The 13496-nt window shown below is 38.7% G+C and overlaps 1 protein-coding gene across 10 annotated transcripts in view; it reads left to right on the top strand.

Moving 5' to 3' along the window:
* The window catches only part of PKNOX1 (PBX/knotted 1 homeobox 1), a 68210-nt gene that overhangs the window by 610 nt on the left and 54104 nt on the right, over positions 1-13496 (top strand). For 4 of the 10 annotated variants that reach the window (XM_073359631.1, XM_073359585.1, XM_073359621.1 and 1 more), the window contains exons 2-3: positions 10936-11188; positions 12981-13041. The exons of 3 other annotated variants lie outside the window; for them this stretch is intronic. The gene's annotated coding sequence lies outside the window, so the exon portion shown is untranslated. Of the gene's footprint in view, positions 1-1767; positions 2153-6786; positions 10576-10935; positions 11189-12980; positions 13042-13496 lie in introns of those variants that run through there. 3 more of the 10 variants (XM_073359520.1, XM_073359536.1, XM_073359575.1) reach the window with 3 other exon arrangements.

Below are 13496 nucleotides of genomic sequence, written 5' to 3'. Positions count from 1 at the left end.
TCGCCTGGCCTGGCCCGGCCCGGCCCGCGGCAGTCCCCGGGTGAGAGGAAAGAGCAGCTGCCCGCGTCGGCGCTAGCCGAGCTCGCCCGGGCCAGCGCCCCTCTGCGCAGTGTTAACCCCCGCCACATCCCCGCCGGGGCCGGGCCGTGGGCTGCCCGCCGCGCCCACCGGCCTGCTGCTCCGGTGGTTGTTGGGTGCTGAGAGTTTGAGCCCTAGACCCCTAGACCACCTAGTCTGAGCTCCTCCATGGGCCACGCTGCTTCCTCCCTATAGAGGCTAGAAAAGCTGCCAAGGATCCCTGCCCCAAGGGGCTTACAGTGTAAACACTTGAGCCTGACACCAATAGACCTGGCCTGCAGGGGTGGGTTGTTAGGTCCCCACATAAACAACAAAGATACCAACTGTATAGTTCACAGCCCTCCTCCCATCCCATCTTGAATTCCACTTTTGCCTTGACACCCACAAGAAATCAGCCAGTTAATGATGGCTATCTTGACTAGTGGTTGGGCATGATGTCTTTTAAATTACTCAGAAATTACAAGTTGTGTTCATAGCTAGGCTAGGCAGTGGCTGGTCTTATTAGCTCTATGCTAAACTGACCTGCTACGTTATCGGTGTTTCAGTTTATATTATAAGCAATTTGAGACATGGAGCATGACTTCCTACATGTTTGCACAGCACCTAGAACAATTTGGCCCCAAAACTTGACTGGGGCCTTTGGGCACTATTGTAGTACATATACTTAGATAAAATAGGGTACCGATATTGTTAGGATCCTGAAATATTCCCTCAATTAGCCACACATCTTGAGTTTCTGGAAATGTGCATCCCATGTACCAGTAGATATCACCCAGAGCTCACCAGTTAAACCTTCACTGGTTAACATATATACTGTGTGTTTCTCTGCCTGTCTTGCTTTATTTATTATTTATTTTTAAGATTATTTTTCATCTGTAGAATGGTGTCCCAGCAGCTAACATTTCCAACACTCTTGGAGATACAATTGCTGTTTTTGGCTTTGTATGTATCTTTCAATTAATATCCTCTCTTTGTCCCAATCATCTACAGAAGTGTAACTGATGTGTGGTTTCAGTGGGGAAAGTGAGGTTCCAGGTTTATTTTGATAGCTTTATGAATTAGGAATGTTGTGCTACATAATAAACTATTTTTCCCAAATAGAGCAATCCAGGCAAAATTTATTTTTTAATTTTTTTCCTTGACCCTACTTGGACTATGATGTCTGTTCCTTCAAATATCTTTCTGGTGTAAAGAGTATGAAACACATTTTGGCTTAGTTTGTAGACTTCTTTGGAGAATTTGGGAATCACAGGGTTTTTTTTTTTTTGTTTTTTGAAGGTCACTTTACTGTATTGTAAAAGGTTCATCTAATTTACAATGTCCAATTTAAAACTTGATTTATTTATTTTTTTAAAAAAGATTTCTTGTTACACTGATCACTGGTTATCACTGCTTGCTTGTTCTAAAGTCCATGATCTTGCTTTCATTTCCAATGTTTGGTCTGTACTCAGTTTTTATACTGGTATACCGGATTCGGTTAGGGGTTTTTTTTTTGTTTGTTTGTTTTTATTTTAGCTTGAAGGAGTTATATTAGTTGGACCCCTAGTTATATGGGATTGGAAATAAACAATACCTATATGAGTATAGGTTTCAGAGTAACAGCCGTGTTAGTCTGTATTCGCAAAAAGAAAAGGAGTACTTGTGGCACCTTAGAGACTAACCAATTTATTTGAGCATAAGCTTATGCTCAAATACATTGGTTAGTCTCTAAGGTGCCACAAGTACTCCTTTTCTTTTATATGAGTATATTGATACAAAGCATCTTTGTACTGGCATAACTGGGTCCACATAGGGGTGTTGTACCTCTTTGACTATACATGTATAGTCAAAGTGATACAGTGTGTATGTGTAGACAAGCCCTAAAATGTATTTCAAGAATGTTAATTGTATATACAGGATACTTTAATCTCTCAGATTATATTGCAGGCCAGAAAACTGATGACTGCTGGAGCATCAGAAATTTCCTGATCCAAACCCACAATCTCCAGGGTAGCAGATAATAAAAATATATTGTGGACACATTTTCTTAATACCTCTGCCAAAAATTGCAGATAATTTGTATATTTATAAACTAGTAAGTACAAAAGTTATAATGAACTGTCTTAAATTATTGAAAATGAGACCAATAACAAAGCAAATTTATTTGGTGAAATAGTACAGTGTGTCTTTTGAGTTTAACCTCTTTGTTTTTACTATACCTAAATTAGTGCTTCTATATTTTTTGTTACAAATGATAATTTCAATGCTCAGTTTGGGTTCCAAACATATCTTCAGTTTAGTCTGTCACCATGAATATTTTCAATTTTAGATATTCCCCTGTCCCTGATTTATAATAAAGGGCACAAATGTCAACGTCAAAATGTAAACTTTATGGCAAGTTCTTAATTTAAGCCTTAATTTAGTAAATCACTTAAGGACATATTTAAGCATATGAATAGTTTCATTGACTTCACTGGCAGTGTGGTGTAGAGGATTTAGCACTAGGGTGGAACTCAGGAGATCTGCAGTTCTATTCCTATCACTGATCTGTTGAGTGACCTTGGGCAAGCCACTTCGCCTGTTTCTCCATTTGTAAAGTGGGGTTAATTATACCTGCCTCCTTTCATCTGTGAGATATTTATTTATTTATTACTCACTTGCTTTAAGTGCTCAGCTGAACTATAACAGTTCAGTTACCATTTGCTGTATGCTTTATGGAAGTTTAAGAGTTCTGTGTGGTGCGTTACATGGAAATTGTGATACACCTTTGGAAAGGCCAATTTGGCATACAAGTTGTTGGCTTACATTCATTTTCTTTATAGTAAAAGGCTTAACTTTTAGATTTTTGTTGTTTGTATTATTTTCCATGTTAAATATAGTTGTAGAGGCGTGCGTACTCCTTTGAGGCATTCTGTGTTTAAAAATACCATATTTTTAAAACAAGGTCCAATCTTGTATTCCCTATACTCCCACTTAAATCAGTAAGAGTTTGGGGTATGCTAGAAATACATGTTCAATCTCAGATTTTTCAGATTCTTACAAATTGGGTGTCTTTTGCTAGTTTTTGTTGCTGCGTTTTTTCTCTTTGGAAAAAAACAAACTACTGTGCAAGAACCAATTTTTATATATTATTTTATCCACACTGCAAATGCAATGCTGTAATAAAGTCTCAAAGGGTCTAATAGCTGATGTATAAGTAAACTGGAAATGGTTTAAAAGGCATTACCATACATAACTATTTGATTTATATTGAATGGCATATACTAACAACCAAGTATGAATGACCCACAGTACCACTGCATTCATGGAATTGTCTGTTCTGTTAATGTCCTGAGTGCCAAAGAGATGTGGATCAAAAACGTATGAGATTTGTATTTAGTAGTCTGGGGCTGAAGAGGCATTTCTGCAAAAATTATGCACCTGAGTTTACAAAAGTGTTGTACACCAGCAGGGTAAAGACATTAATGTGCTTTATTGTAGTAAGTGAAACAATTAGAGCTATTTTAGCGTAGTTTTAAAATTCCAGATATATTATTAATCTCTTGCAGTAGCTGGTGCCTTTTTACCTCATTTGTTTATGGGGTGTGTCTGGTTAAAAAGAATAACTCTATCAAGGGATTATTTTACTCCATTTTTACCGTTTTACCATAATACAAATCACTGCTTTTCTAAGTGTTGTAAGGTTCTCAGAACAGTAAATTAAAGACAGAGCTGTAGATTTAACTCTTTGCTTTGGTTGCACCCAGACAAGTATTACAAAATACTTCATCAAAAGCCATCATATCTTTTCCCATGATTGCTGAATACTAAAATATGTTCATCCATAATCAAATTTTTCCTTTTACTCAGTTCATTCACTAGTATCATTATTTCTGATGTCACACTTCACTATCATGGAAGTGATTCTGATGTCATAAGCATGGAACATTGGTAGCCCGGAACGAAAGTGAAAGTGGGGGGGTAGAAAATACAAGGCAACCATCATCTGACAGCGTCAAATATTAGCTAAGTAAGCCTCAAAACAATCCTGTGAGATAAGTAAATAGTAATAGCCTCCGTATTCCCATTCTACAGAGGAAGAAACTGAGTTATGTCTATACTAGAGACCTTACAGCAGCACAACTGTACCGATGCAGCTGTGTCGGTGTAAGGTCTCCCATGTAGCTGCTCTATGCTGACGGGAGAGAGCTCTCCTGTTGGTGTAATTAAATCATCCCCAACAAGTGGCGGTAGCTATGTTGGCAGGAGAGCATCTCCCACCGACATAGTGCTGTGCACACTGGTGCTTCTGTCGGGGTAACTTACGTTAGTTGGGTTGTGTTTTTGTTTTTTTTTCCCACATCCCTGACTGACAAAAGTGCTAATGTAGACATAACCTGAGTTAAGTGACGTATCCAAGGTCACCCTGTGTTAGAACTGGAAATAAAACCTAGATCTTCTGCTTTGCATACATGTGTTCTTCCTCCTTGAATGTACAGAACAAGTTTGTGGACCACTGTTTGGTTTAATAAATGTGTGAACTAAGAGTAGTTGTTGGTTATTCTAAATGTTCATTTCAGTTCTGAGTGGCAAAGTATAATCAAAAATTTATTTTACATAACCCTGGACTTTGATGGGTACTTTATGGGAGGGAGGGAGGGAGGGAAGGGTTTTCAAGTTGAGAGTTTAGCTAGGTCTCAGAGTGTTGTTTCTGGAGACAGTCTTTCTTGTTCTGTTATAATCTGTGTGTCATTTCTGTGTTATAATAGAAAGAGTATGTCAACAACTTAGTACATAATTTAAAGCAGTGATACTCAGACCTCAGTGGTTCAGGAGCCAAATTAATGATCAACATTACTCAAAAGAGCCACAGTAGCATGAATTCGTTGTTTCATTTTCTATACACACATATTTAACTATTCTCACAGCAAAATGACTATCAACTACAATTATTTAATAACATAGTAAAAGCGTTCTGATTGGTTAATAATTAAACCATACTGTTTTAATATCATGTACTTCAAAGAGCCTCAGGAGATGTATTAAGAAGCCACTTGTGGCTCCAGAACCTTAATTTCAGTATCCCTGATTTAAAGAGTGTATTTTCTAAACAATTTATAAAAAACCCAACTCTTAAAATTCAGTGGTGTGCATCAGCAGTAATAAGCCATGTTTAAATTAATGTATTATTTGTGCTGCTGTATTAAAGAACAAAAAAACCCTTGCTATTCCTTATTTGTCTCTTACTGGTGAAGCTTTTAGTAAATATTCAACTGATAACTCAGCAAAATACTTTATCAAAAATATATAATAGTTGGGTCTACATTCCAGGCTTTGTAAAGCAGATCTTTACAACTGGGGTTAGAATTGCCAGCTTAAGTAATAGTCATATACAGCCCTTAGAGTGGCATTCTCTGGCTCTGTCTGGTGGAACTCCCCTTCTTCTGCAGTTCCTATTGCTGATAATAAAAGGGAGATGATGATTTACTTCTAGTGGAATAAAATAAAAATGAATTACACTGCCAGCAGATTAAACCTGTGTTTGTGGGCTTTCGGGATTATTTCTCTGCCCTTTTTGAGGATATAGTGTGTTTTGGGGGTAGTCACAGTGGGCTAGGCTCTCTCCATTTACTTACTTTAGAGTTAAAAACAATGGACTAAAGAGTGGGGAAAACAGTAATACAGGCTTAGTTTTTGTTCTCTCAAATATATGTCCTATATAAGAAACACGGGGGATTCTAAAATAGGAGTTGGAACTGAAGTACATAATATCTGTGTGTATAGAATATAGAGGAGTAAGAGGTGTGTGTATGTATGCACTTCTCATGCTGTGCCTGTTTAGCTAAAGAACTTACGTTTCCAGGTCAGTCAGTTCATAACCACTAAATTCATTTATATATTCTAAGTGATGAAGATAGCAATACCTATAGTAAGGTTGCCTGACACTCTCCAATATAAAATCCTGTTTTCAGTTGCTTCTAACTTCGGCAAACGTAAACTGTTTGGGCTGTCTTAAAATGAATTATTTTGGAAAGTTCCAGCTAAAACAGTTCAACCATTTCTGAGAATGCGATTAAGGAAAAATACATTTTGCCAATTAAAAAACCTTACATCCTTTGTTTTGAGGGACCTGGATGCAGAGACTTGAAATTTGATAGGGTGATTGCATTTGTGCCAGGATTATATTTTTTGCTGCCCCTGTGAAAACTTGCCTAAATTTATTTGAGTTATAAGCCTCTGAAAAAAGTTTACATGTGATTAGCAGTTTGTTAGAGTTTGGCAGCTAAATTCCATGAAGATTCCATCTGCACGGAGCATGCAGCATCCCAGGGCTGTATGGGCTGAGCAGGACTTTCCCTGTAATTGCTTCTACCAGTTACCAATGCCACTGTGGTGCCAGGCACAGGAACGGAGTGTCTGTCCTGTCAGTGCTCCTCCTGCTGGTGCTCAGACTGCAAGAAGAGCAAGGAGGAAGCAGCCTTAGTGAAATGCGGAGAGGTAAAGAGCAGAGGGGTTGGTAATGAGACTAAGAACTTGGTGGGGAGGGGAACAGGAGGAGGAGTCAGGAGAGGGCAACAGGGGCAAGATTCAATAGGACAAAAAGAGGGAAAGGGAATGGGGGAATAGGAACTAATGGGGGCAGAGGGAAAAGAGCAAAGGGAATAAGGGAGAGGGATAGGAGTTGGGTGTGGGGGCAGCAGGGGTGGGGATGGGCCAAGAGCTACGCACGGTGGATGGGAGCAGGAGGGGATAGGGAGAGGCTAGGGGGAACAAGAGCAGAAGATTCTCTAACCATTATAGCACACTGGAATTAAACCCATTATTTTTGACTCAACATTCCTTTGCTAGATACCAAATAGTTGTGAAAGCCACTGACAAAATTTGTCTCATGTCCCTCTAGTAGCAGGTCCACATAGAACATCGTCTTCTACTGCAACTGGTTAGTCCATTATCTTATGTGGCAGAGGACTGTGCTGTGGATATAACCATCCCAAACCTGCTGGACTCCTGACTTACTTAGTGCACACAAGGACTGTGCTCTCTAGAAGAATCCAGGTTTTGTAGTGAATGAGGCTATGGTCTTTAGCACCCTTACTTCATTTATTGCAGAAGTTGGAAGGTATGCTGTGAAAAGGCAGGGGACTGCAGGACGAGGAAAGGATGGTCTTGTGGTTAAGACAATTGAATGCTTCACTAGAGAATTGGATTCTATCCCTGCCTTTGTAACGTAGTTCCTCTGTGATTCTGGGCAAGTCACTAAACCCAATGTTTTCACAGTTAGCTACTTATTGGGTGTGCCTTGTTTTCTGGGTGCCCAACAAGAGACATCTTGGGCCAAATTTGCAGAAGCGTGAAGAGCTCATGATTACAAGTGATGTGAATGGTAGCTCCAGTCTGAGCATATTCATTGCTATAAAATACTAAGTACTTTGAAAAACCAGGCCTTGGGCGTCTCAAGTTGGGCACCCAAAATTAGTAGACACGTCTGACATTTTTGTCATTGGTCTCTGTCCCTTAGTTCATCACATCTAAAATGAGGATAATATCTAATCTCACAGGGATATTGTGAAGATAAATTCATTAATGTTTGTAAAGAACTAAGGTGTTACATTGAGAGCACCACAGAAAAAGCCTTAAGAAATTAATAATTCTTTATTCTGTGCTGGCTTTGGATGAAGTGCAGTAAATAGTGTATGGGCCACACTGAATTATGAGGCTAAAATAAAATACTGAATAACTGCCTATTCAGAAAACATTGCCTATGTTAGTCCCATATGAACATAATTTGGCTAATTGGAGGCCAAGCGAAGCTGCTAAAGCCAGTGGGAATAGGGGACTGTGATGAGCATCCCAAGGTTCACTAGCAGGAGGCCACAAGCTTTCTAAGGTTCATGATGTAAGGAAGCTGGCATGAGCAGGTGAGCGAATCTTCATTTACCAGAAATCCCTAAATGGGTCCTGGAGACTAGTGAGGAAATGCCGAGATCCCCTTCATGGGGCCTTGAGAGCAAAAGGAGGGATAAGGAGATTCCCCCTCCTACTCCACTTCTTCTGAACTTCAGGTCTCCTTCCAATCCGCTTTATTCCTCACCACCATTCCTGCAGGATTTAGGAGGACAGCCCAAATCCTGTGTACAATAGGAAGCTGAGAGGAAGGGAACTGTTGTGTCCTGTAGGAGAGGATCCCTGATTCTGAGTACCCTTGTAGAGTTACAGGACTTCCCACTCCCATCTGGTAAAGAGGACACTGGTTATTTGGAGACTTTGTAGCCAGCAGCCCCAGGTAGCATTCACTCGAGACCTCCAGGATATCTTCCAATCTTTGGACCCCCTTCAGTTCATAGGAAAAAGGAACCTTCCTCCAGCTAGCCTAAGGTTTCTTTTTAAAAACCCAGAACCTTTTAAGGTGAAATGGAGATTGCAGGCATATATATTTGGGTTAAGTGAATGTTACCTCAAGAATGCTAATGTAAAAACAAAAAAAGGAAATGCAGAGTTAGGTTGTGCTTCTTAAATGAGGCATCCTAACTTGTTTAAATTTGCTTTCATAGTGATGCATTTAGAAAATTAAAAACTTGTACTTCCTTATCCATCCATACTAAAGTTTCATTTTCACAGTGACCGTAAAAACAGGTTCATTTAATCATACAATGGTTGTGCCAGTTCACAACATTGTTAGTCATAAGTAGCACATATAAAATAATTTTTCAAATTCCTGGTTTGACAAACTGTATATTGAAGGCAGCGTTTACTCACTCATCATTAAGGACCTAATCCTGTCAAATGCTGAGGGCACATAACACTTTATAGGCTCAATCTCTATGATGGCATGTGGCATCCAATTTTCCAAGTGTCACTAGACACAAAATGATCCATATGCTGATTTAGCATGCCCAGATTATTACATTATATTATTACATGAAAAAAGCAAAGATTAATGTAGTAACAGTAGAGATGTGTCTATGAAACATAAAACCAGTGTTATGTAATGCATATCTTTAACACTCCACATGCAAAGAAATGATGATGATAAGCTTTTGTCTCCTCATGGGCAAAGTTTGGGTGCCTTGCTTGAGAAATCCAAGCTTAACTCTATGTTTCTTGGATTTCCAACTTAACATTCTTGAAAGGTAAGATGCACTCAAACCTTAACTTTGCCTTACACTCTTTTTCATGTCTGTGTGGGGTAGAGGCTTGATTGGATCACAAAGCAATCAAGAGAAAAGTTACATAAAATCAAATTTTCCTCTTACTGTAATGGAAAATCATATCAGTGACTTTCTTAGGGCTTGTCTACATGGGAAAATGGACTAGCTATAGTGGAATAATTTCAGCTATAATGGAACAATTACTCTGCTACAGCTATGGTGTTATAACTCCCCTGTGTGGGCATACTATTCTGGAATAAAAGTGACACTCGGGAATAGAATGGCCATGCTGCAAAGTCACTCCAGCATAGTGGAATCATTCTTCTGCTGTAGATATGCTAGTCCATTTCCCTGTGTAGACAAGCTCTTTTTGCAAGCTGATGCTCTGGGAATCCCATAGACACATATGAATATCCTCCAAACAAAGATTATAATATTATTGGAAAAAAGAAAGGAGTGCTTGTGGCACCTTAGAGACTAACCAATTTATTTGAGCATAAGCTTTCGTGAGCTACAGCTCACTTCATCGGATGTTCATCATATTATTGGCTATCCTATAAATAACAAACACAGAACAACTGTAGTATATGCTCAGTAGTGTTTAGGTAAGTCAGAGACAAGTAATCACTTCAACCGCAGTGGAATGAGTGAGTCCCTGTAACACAGTACACTCTTGTACACTATGTTGCTGTATTATTGCATTAGTAAGTTCATTGATTTAAACAATATCTTTAATGTATGCATCTGTTAAGGTATGCACAGGTCTTTGTGTTTTTAATACATAAAGTAGGCATTGTGAGAATGAGTGTGCAATGTAAATGCTTCAGTTAAGATGCTAGGGTATTATTTTGTGTGCTTTCTTTTATAGAATTGGGCCCTTGGGCCCAGGTTACCTTGTTTTGCTTTTTAGCAAAACCTCAATGGAGCTTTGTCTTTTTTATGTGACAAAAGCAAACTAACTTTGATTTTGACTTCCTAACCTATAGGGATATGGAGTATTTTACACTTGCCAAGTTATTGTACTCTCTCTGACCATATCAAGCTAAAATGGTCTCCATTTTGGCTTTCATTGGTTAAATTTAGGCAAGTTTCATTGGTTCCATGGTTAATATGGTTTTCTGCATATAAAAAACAGGGCCAGCATTAGCGGGTAGCAAGCAGGCCAATTGCCCAGAGCCCCATGTCACAGGGCCCCCACAAAGCTAAATTGCTAGGCTTTGGCTTGAGCTGTGGGTGGCAAGGTTCAGCCCTGCACAATGGGGCTTTGACTTTCTACCCTGGGCCCCAGAGAGTCTAACACTGACCCTGCTTGGCAGACCCTCTGAAATCTGTTCATGGCCCCCCAATGGGCCTCAGACCCCTGACTGAGAACTGCCGTCTTAGAGCACAGGTATTAGAAAAAATCCAATCTTGTTTTAAAAATTGTCAGTGATAAAGAATCCACCATGACCCTTGTAAATTTGTAATGGTAAATCACTGTCACTGTTTTTAAAAAAAATGTCTTATTTCCAGTCTGAATTTGTCTAGCTTCAACTTCTGGCCATTGGATTGTGTGATACTTTTCCCAACTAGATTTAAGAACCCATTATCACATGTTTGTTCCCCTTGTAGGTACTTAACGGACTAATGAAGTCACCCCCTTAACCTTCTCTTTTGTTAAGCTAAATAGATTGAGCTCCTTGAGTCTATCACTATACCACATATTTTCTAATCCTTTAATAATTCTCATGGCTCTCTGAACCCTTTCCAGTTTATCAACATCCTTTTTGAATTGTGGACACCAGAACTGGATACATTATTCCAGCAGCAGTCTCACCAGTGCCATATATGAGGTAAAATAACCTCTCTACCTCTGCTCAAGATTCCCCTGTTCGTGCAGCTGAGGATCGCATTAATCCTTTTGGCCACAATATCTCACTGGAAGCTCATGTTATGGTGATTGTCCACCAGGATCCCCAATTCTTTTTCAGAGTTGCAGCTTCCCAGGATAGAATCCCCCTCCTGTAAGTATGGCCTACATTCTTTGTTCCTAGTTGTATACATTTATTTTTATCTGTATTAAAATGCACATTGTTTGCTTGCGCCTAGTTTACCAAGCGATCCGGATCACTCTGCATCAGTGACCTGTCCTCTTCATTATTTATCACTCCTCTAATTTTTGTGTCATCTGCAAACTTTATTGGTGGTGATTTTGTTTTCTTCCAGATCACTGATAAAAGTGTTAAATAGCATAGGGCCAAAAACCAATCCCTGCAGGACCCCATGAGAAACACACCTGCTTGATGATGATTTCCCATTTAAAGTTGCATTTTTGTGACCTATCAGCTAGCCAGCTTTTAATCCATTTAATATGTGCCATGTTAATTTTATGTCATTCTAGTTTCTTAATCAAAATGTCATGTTAGTACCAAGACAAATGCATTACAGAATTCTAAGTACATGACTTCAACACACATTTATCAACCAAATTTGTAGTATCATCCAAAAAAAAGGTACCAAGTTAGTTTGACAGGATCTATTTTCCATAAATCCATGTTAATTTGCATTGATTACCCTTCTTTAATTCTTTATTAATCAAGACACATATCAGCTGCTCCATTATCTTGCCCTGGATCAGTGTCAGGCTGAGAGGTCTATAATTACATGGGTAATCCTGTTTAGTCTTTTAAAATATTGGAACAACATTAGCTTTCTTCCAGTATTCTGGAACGTCCCCAGTGTTCCAATACTTATTGAAAATCAACATTAATGGTCCAGTGAGCTCCTCAACCAGCTCTTTTAAAACTCTTGGATACAAGCCTGCTGATTTAAAAATGTCTAACTTCAGTAGCTGCTGTTTAACATCCTCCTGAGATACTAGCGGAATGGAAAGAATGTTATCATATGATATAACTCCCTCATCTTTTTTTTTCACCTACATACAGAACAAAAATATTTATTGAACACCTCTGCCTTTTCTGCATTACTACTGATAAATCTACCATTTTCATCTAGTAATGGGTCAATGCTATTTTTAGGATTCCTGTTGTTGCTAATACACTTTTAGAAAACTCCATACTGTCCTTAACTCTTCCGATCATAGATATCTCCTTGTATCCCTTTGCTTTCCTTATCCATATTCTACCATTCCTAGTTTCTGATTTATATTAACTACTATCAACTTCTCCTTTTTTCCATTTGTTTATATTTGCCTTCACTTCCTCTCTAAACCAGGTAGATTTTTTTTTTAACCAATATGGCATTCTTCCTCAATTGTGAGATTTTGGGGATATAGTACGGTGTTTTTAATGATTCCCAATTATAATTCACACTTCTCTGATTAAATTCCTCTTTCCACCTGACTTGGCTCATAAGTGTGTTAAGTTTTGTGAAACTGGCCCTTTTAAAGTACCACGTATATATATTACTGGTCTGGACTTTACATATTTAGTGTGCAAACAGAATAATCAAGTCATGATCACTTGTATTTAGCTACCATTAATTTTTAATTTTGTGACCAGGTCCTTTTTATATGTTAAGATGAGGTCTTGTATAGAGTTCCCCTATGTTGGATGCAACACTTCTTGAGTTAGGAAATTGTCATCTATACTGTTTAGAAATCCAAGAATATTTTATTGCTGCAGCATGAGACATCCAGAATATGTCACTCAAATTAAAGTCCTCCATGATCATGTAGCATTTTTCCCTATATTTTATAGATAAGTGTGTAAGGAGCTGGTCATCCTGTTCCCTGCTATGTTTTGCTGGTCTGTAGCAGACACCAACTAATACCCCATCTTGTGCTTTATCTGTTAGGACATTGATCCATAAATATTCAAGATCATTTTCTTCCAAGTTGTCAGTGATTCAGAAACAGGTAATGGCATTTTGACATAGCGTGCCACTCCCTCTCCCCTTTATCCTTCTTAAATAGGGTGTAACCATTGATTTTAACATTCTAATCATGTGAATCGTCTCACCAGGTTTCAGTAATACCAACTAGACTGAATTTATGCCCAAAAAATGAGCAATTCCTTATGTTACCAGCATCCTAGCATTGGTATTTAGGCAATTAAAGAATTTCTTCTCTTTATGTCCTTTGGTTCCTTTAATTTTCTTATCAGCATCTAAATCTGTGATATATGAGTGCTCATACCTTCCCTCTTTAAATCTTGCCCTATTTGTAGGAGTACACAAGGAATAAAATTAATTTTAAAAAACCTCAGCAATATTAGACTCAAGCCCAGGCTTCACACTGTCCCAACCTATGGAGGCCCCATGATTTCCTGTGGCACTCCAGTCTCCTCTGATGTCTTCTACAGGAAAACATAG

Source organism: Lepidochelys kempii, chromosome 1 (assembly GCF_965140265.1).
Source record: "Lepidochelys kempii isolate rLepKem1 chromosome 1, rLepKem1.hap2, whole genome shotgun sequence".
In the NCBI taxonomy this organism is placed as follows: Eukaryota; Metazoa; Chordata; order Testudines; family Cheloniidae; genus Lepidochelys; species Lepidochelys kempii.
This window is presented reverse-complemented; position numbering and strand designations above follow the sequence as displayed.